Source organism: Rattus norvegicus, chromosome 2 (assembly GCF_021556685.1).
Source record: "Rattus norvegicus strain SHRSP/BbbUtx chromosome 2, alternate assembly SHRSP_T2T, whole genome shotgun sequence".
In the NCBI taxonomy this organism is placed as follows: domain Eukaryota; kingdom Metazoa; phylum Chordata; class Mammalia; order Rodentia; family Muridae; genus Rattus; species Rattus norvegicus.
Window position 1 is genome coordinate 201,516,650 of NC_141535.1, and position 6,577 is coordinate 201,523,226.

At 35.4% G+C, this 6,577-nt stretch overlaps 1 pseudogene; it reads right to left on the bottom strand.

Annotated features, from left to right (window-relative positions):
• Positions 1 to 5,257: 5,257 nt before the first annotated feature.
• Tp53-ps2 (tumor protein p53, pseudogene 2) lies at positions 5,258 to 6,232 on the bottom strand (annotated as a pseudogene).
• Positions 6,233 to 6,577: the final 345 nt, after the last annotated feature.

Consider the following 6,577-nt stretch of genomic DNA (forward strand, 5'->3'; position numbering starts at 1 on the left):
AAGGGTTCTGACCCTGACTGTTCCTAGGTTCCTGTGCCCAAAGGGCACAGATGGCACTAGGCAATTTCCTCTTGGGTCAGGAATGTGGACAGAAAGTAGTTGTCTCCTCTGAGATCTTATGAGTGTCTGCACTTCTGAGGGTCCAGCTCATGGGATTTGGGTGCAGTAAGCTTTGGGACCAGTTCAGTTCCTAATCATTCTAAAAAGACAAAATATCTTTTTTTTCTTCCAAACATGGGTTTAAGTCATTTTGCAAAAAAAAATTTTACAAGCTTCTTCTTCATGCAATATTGATTGAAGCTTATTTTTTATCTAGAATGAATTACTTCTTTCTGTACTGGCACTTGGTCTTATGTTTTATGTGCATATGTTAGTGTGTGTGTGTGTGTGTGTGTGTGTGTGTGTGTGTGTGTGTGTGTGTGTGTGTGTGTCAGTACATAGCTAAGCCCAATTGATTTGCATGAAGGTGTATGGGTATATACATGCGAATTTGTATATGCTTATGAGGCTATCCTTGGCTATGTTATGCATTGCAGACCAGATTGAGTTTGGCAGTAACACTTTAGCCCATGTAGCACAACTTAAAATATAACAAATAAATAAAGTAAAAGACTGCTAAAAGAAAAATTCAATATTTGCATAAATGTCATTTGGAAACCTGTGGGCATTTTTACTATGGACAGCTAGATTAACCAGATTTCTCAGCCCCTGCTTTCTATTATCTATCATATTGGTGTAGTATCAGCATTTATGAAGACTACTGTTTCAGGCATAGCTACATATTTTATTATACTTTTTAAATCCAAAATTTGCTTTTGTCAATATTCATTTGCATTACCAAACTTTTCATCTTTGAGCACGGAACTCATTCAATACTTTTAAATTCTTGTCCTAAATGCCAATGTGTAAAAGAAGAGGTTTCACCTACCTCTCAGATTGTTGCATATTTATTTGTATCTGAGTTAAATTAAGATTTCATTATCTGTTTCAGTTGACTTAGGCATATTAGAGGTAGATAACACATCTTCCTATTTAAGGAGAAGACTGCTTTAAACAATATGAATTTGATCATAATAATTTATTTTATATTTAAAATGGTGCTTGTATAACCACTTAGTAAGAACAACAGCACATGATTTGAAGGCAAGATAATTCAGATATAAATAATTCTGTGTTTGATGGATGATAAATATATAATAAAGTATTTACCACATGAGACAAGGATTGAATGATATTAGTGTTCATTTAACTATAGCTTAAATAAATACATCTATTCTCATAACAGGAAATGATGATTATAGGAAGTAGAAGTGATTGTAGTGGTATTAATGCGTGGACAAAAAAGGAGATAGTCCGTAGTCACATGTGAAGGTAAAGAAATTAGAAAAGAAATGTCAATTATCTAGTCAGTTTCTGATGAAAGGTAAAGACTGGCAAATGGGAATGATGCCAACTATTATATATCCATCAAATGAGTGTAACACTTCAGTCATAGCACTTTGGATGAATTATATGTAGAGATAAGAGTTACCTGGTTTAAAAACCAGGTACTCATGATAGGGTTATATTTAACCCTCCATAATAAGGATATTTATATTCATCCTTCTCTTCAGATTTAGGAAGAATCATTGTATGTATACATATATATGCATATAAAAGTATATAAACAGATATATATGTGACACACACATACACTTACTTAACTCTAATAAAAATGGTTTCTTTAATTTTGCTTTTAAATAACAAAAAATTTTAAAGTTTATTAAACTAAGGTTTATGACAGCATCTAAGAAAATTATGTGGATGCAGAATAATTAAAACATTTCATACACTATTTCAGTAAGCATGAATAGAGTTGTGATCATTAACAATGCAAAATAAGTCTAATTTATAATTTAAAGCACTTCTTACGTTATCTCCACACTAGAATGTTTAAAATGATGCGAAAAAAACGTGGTTGAAAAAAATGTGTCAATGATGTTGGGAAAAATACATTAGGTAATAATTAAGTGACCCAGGAAAGCTGTATTTATTTACTATACATATGTCTAACTGCTCTTAATGTTACCCAGCTTATAGTGAATGAAAGTAGGATCTATTTGTATATATACTACCTGGGAGCATGTATGAAATGAAGCATGTATGTACTGAAAAGACTAAGCACACCAATAGAGAAAGTACTTAAAGAACTGCTCTATGATGCAAACAAGAAAAGAACAAAAAATAAAAAGTGAATTTAGAGAAGGAAAGTGATTGGAACACTGAAAAATTTCTTAGTGTATTACAATATGATATAGTAAATCATCTGTAAACTAAAAATAACATAGAATTCTGAAATTATACATACAGTGTTGAAATTTTAGTAAGCTTAAAACTAAAGATATGAATATGCTTTATAGTTTTGAGAGTTTGAAAGGGAAGAATAAGATAAATTGTAGCAAAGACTGTCAAGAATCAATGTGGTATAGAAAATTTGATAAGCCTGTGATAACAGGAAATTTTTCGAGCTGATGTAATTCTTGTTTTTTTGTTTTACTTTAAACAAATAAACAAGCATCCTAATTTAATTCTGATCAATATTTTTATGTTCTTGATGTTTTAAGTGTTTTCATTTTTTCTGATTTTGTTTAAGATGAGACTTAGTAGGTAAAACATATTAAATATGCTTATTATAATAATCTTAAATATGGAGCAATGGATTACTCTGGAAATAAAAGGACAAAATGAAAGATTCCCTTAGAAATGTTAGAAGGAATATAACTACCACATTATTTATAAATATATTTAATTTTATTTGAATTTTTTTTGTCTTTGACAGCATATATGTCTATATCACATACACTCCTGGTGCCAGTCTGTTTATCTGATGGCAGATTTACAAATGTTTGTGAACTGCCATGTTGGTGCTGGGAATTAAACACAGATATTTAGTAAGAGCACTATGCATTCTTTCCATTTTATCTCTCCAGCTCCAATTAATACAATTTTAGCTTTTTATTTCTGAAATGAGAAAGTGTTGAGGACAAAAGGAGAAAATAGGGAAAAAATTAATAAGTTTATAAATTTAAAATTGTAAGTCTTCTATTAGTTATCAAAATTAAGATATAATCCCATCCTCCTTAGTTGTTCTTTTAATGAAACTAAAAGTTAACATATAAAAGAGTGAAAATTAATCTACAATGAAAAGAACTTGACTTCTATTCTGGTCAACATTATAGTTCAATGAGTAATTCTAGTCCTTAATTTATAATTCCTAACTCTGCATTTTTCAGTCAACTATAGATATAATCATTTGTATAACCTGGATAAAACGTTGTAGATTTATTTGGCCAGAGTTTGGGTTTCTGCTGAAAATATATGCTGGAGAAAAGATAGTGGATAGGCGATTGAGTTTATAAAAATGAATTAAATTGGGTTTCATGATTCTAGTCACAATACATTAGAATAAGAAAGCTGATGAGATCAAGAGATAGGAGTCTAATATTGCTGGAATCTTAATAATAGATTAAGACATAAATACATGCTAGATGGTATAGTAAATAAATCCTATCTTTTTACTGGGTTTAAGGAACAGTGAAACATTTAATATGGATAGCAGTGAAGAACACAATGGTATGAATATTAGGAGATTCACATGAGTGGATAGATAGTTTTTTAGATGAAAAATGGCATTAAAAAAGCAGAGATTAGGGAAATAGTTATTTATTGAAATTATGTAATGGTAACATCAGAACACTGATATGCTCCTGAATATTAGGCTAAAATTAAGAATGAATGATGAAATTTTATGTAATTTGATATAAAGTAAATATAATCTAAAGTGCAGAATAGTTATATGATATGAGAGAGTTATTTTCCACAAAAAAACCCAGAAAACAAAAACAATCTATATCATTCACTTACTTAAATTTAAATATCAATTTATTAATTATGAATTATTATAATTATTAATTTCCCAAGCCAATGTCAGATTCCAAATATTAAAAGTAAACCCTTAAGGACTGGTACTAAAGTTAAGAGATTTACATCTCACTAGATAATGACTTTACTAGTAGCTAGTACAGGTTATTTTATTAACCATCAATAACTATCTTTCTATATCTATATACCCACTGATATGACTTGATTACAGATAGGGGGTGAATATGCACCCTTTAGGTTTCAAAATTCATATGTGAAATGCATAGAACTTACCAGTACCACTACACTTCCAGTTAGTGTTTTCTAAATAAGTCACGACAATCAAATGGGACAGAAAAGTAGATCAGACTCTGGCTGGAAGTTCACAGGAACTCTTGTGCCCTGATGTAAGGGGTCATGAACTTCCTTGTACATGATACATTTCTGTTGTTTTGGTTACATTTTTTTGATGTGATAATTCCAAGACCAATGGATCTTAGATTAGGAAGGCTTTATTCAGCCTTAAGATTACAATGAGATGAGTTCAGTCCAGAGAGCAGCAGGTATAGCAGCTTGCATAGTAACAAGAATTGCAAACTGGGAGCTCACACCATTAACCATGTGGATGAAGAGAGAAATAATCTAAATATTTAAAATCACAAAGACTGCTTCCCAGGACACACATCCTCAAGCCAGGCCAAATTATAAACCTATGCAAACAATCCATCCACTGGGGACTAAGTACTCAGGTACCTAAGACTATGGACTACTTTTGTCTTGTTTTTATTTTTAAACAAGTGACAACAAAATTTTATTGTAAAATAATAAATCGATATATAAAAAAAGGTTAAAAATAGACGGTGACAGGGTTGGGGATGGATAAATGCAGACTGGTTTTGCAGAGTGGAGGACAATGGGTCCTGGCAGATAGAGATCCCATGAGAGCCCAAGATAGAATCTTACAGGGTGTGGGGTAGGGTGAAATTTCATTTTCGGTGCCATGGTCCAACAACTGGCTGGACAGAATTTGGCTGGGCCGGCAGAGACTTGGCAACTACCAACCCATGCCCCAACCTATGCCAGGAACCAGATAGGGCTGAACCCTATCTTCAAGGCTAAAAAGGCAGTGGAAGGGACCAACACAGCCTCATAACAAACCCTATAGACATAAAATGCCAAGAAAGGAGAGGGGGAGGTTGGTGGTGGGGACAGTATGCAAGGTTGCCAGTCTGAGTCAGGCCCCACTTTCTTGATTTTTTTTTAATGGCAGGAAATAGACTGGCCCCTCTTGCTGTGCAGGTAGCTGGAGTGAGCCCTGCTGTCTCTTGACTCTTCTGCAGCATGGTCATCCTTTAATTCAGCTCTCAGAACATCTCGAAGTGCACATGCCCATGGAACTTAAGGGTGAAACATTCTCCATCAAGTGATTTTTGCTTGTTCTGGTGGACAGTGTACTCTTAGCACTCCCTGGGGGCAGCTTGGGGCAATGTTCTTCCTTTTTGCAGAATTTTTTTTTCCTCTGTTCGACTCTCTTTTCCAGGACATCACAAGCACGAACCTCAAAGCTGTCCTGTCCCAGAAGGTTCCCACTGGAGTCTTCCAATGTGATGAAGGTCAGGATGGGCCGGCGGTTCGTGCCCCACCCAACTCCCCCAATCAGGAGCTATTACACATGTACTTGTAGTAGATAGTGGTATAGTCGGGGCCGAGCTCAGGTAGATCATACAGTACCACCACAGTGCTGAACAGTCTGCCTGTCATCCAGATACTCAGTATACAAATTTCCTTCTACCCAGATAAGATGCTGGGGGTGGGGTAGGGGGGTGGAGTCTGGTCATCACCATCAGAGCAACGCTCATGGTGGGAGCAGCGTCTCATGACCTCAGTCATGTGTTGTGACTTCTTGTAGATGCCATGGCCCGCGCACAGGTGCCAGTTGGAGGTGTGAAGCTGACCCATAACTGCACAGGGCATGTCTTCACCAGCTGGCAGAATAGCTAATTTCGGGGATGGAAGTACGTGCACATAGCAGACTTGGTTGTCACTGACTGCAGGAAGCCCAGATGAAAGCCATAGTTGACTTAAGTTTTTGAGAAGGGACAGAGGCCTCAGTTCCAGGTTCCTGTGGGGCAGGAGCTGGCACTTAGAGGGCTTCCTCTGGACCTTCTAACAACTCTGCAACATCCTGGGACTGGAACAGGACTTCCAAGGAATTAGGTGACACCATGGTGCTGGACCAAATATCTTCTGGAGGAAGTAGTTTTCATTAGCCTGAAAATGTCTCCTGACTCAGAGGGAGCTTGATGCTGATATCCTACTGTGAATACTCCATGACAGTTATCCAGTCTTCAGGGGAGCATGAAACCCTGCTGGGAAATAGGTTGCAAGCTTGGATGCCAGGTGTCCCCTAAATGTAGTCAATTGTAGTTTCTACCACAGACTACTTTCGTCTTTTATATCCCCACAGGTACCTTGGAACATCTCAGCATTTTTTCTCAAATTTGAATTAGTTTTCAAGTAATCATGATTGATGTCATTCTTGATTAAATTAGATGATATTCTTCCTCTTGTCCAAATAAATCTAGTAAACACACTACAGGGTGGAGCCCTTTAATCACACAGGGGCATTTTTAGTTTTGGTCATTAGTCTTGACTTGTAGCTACATAAGAATCCCAA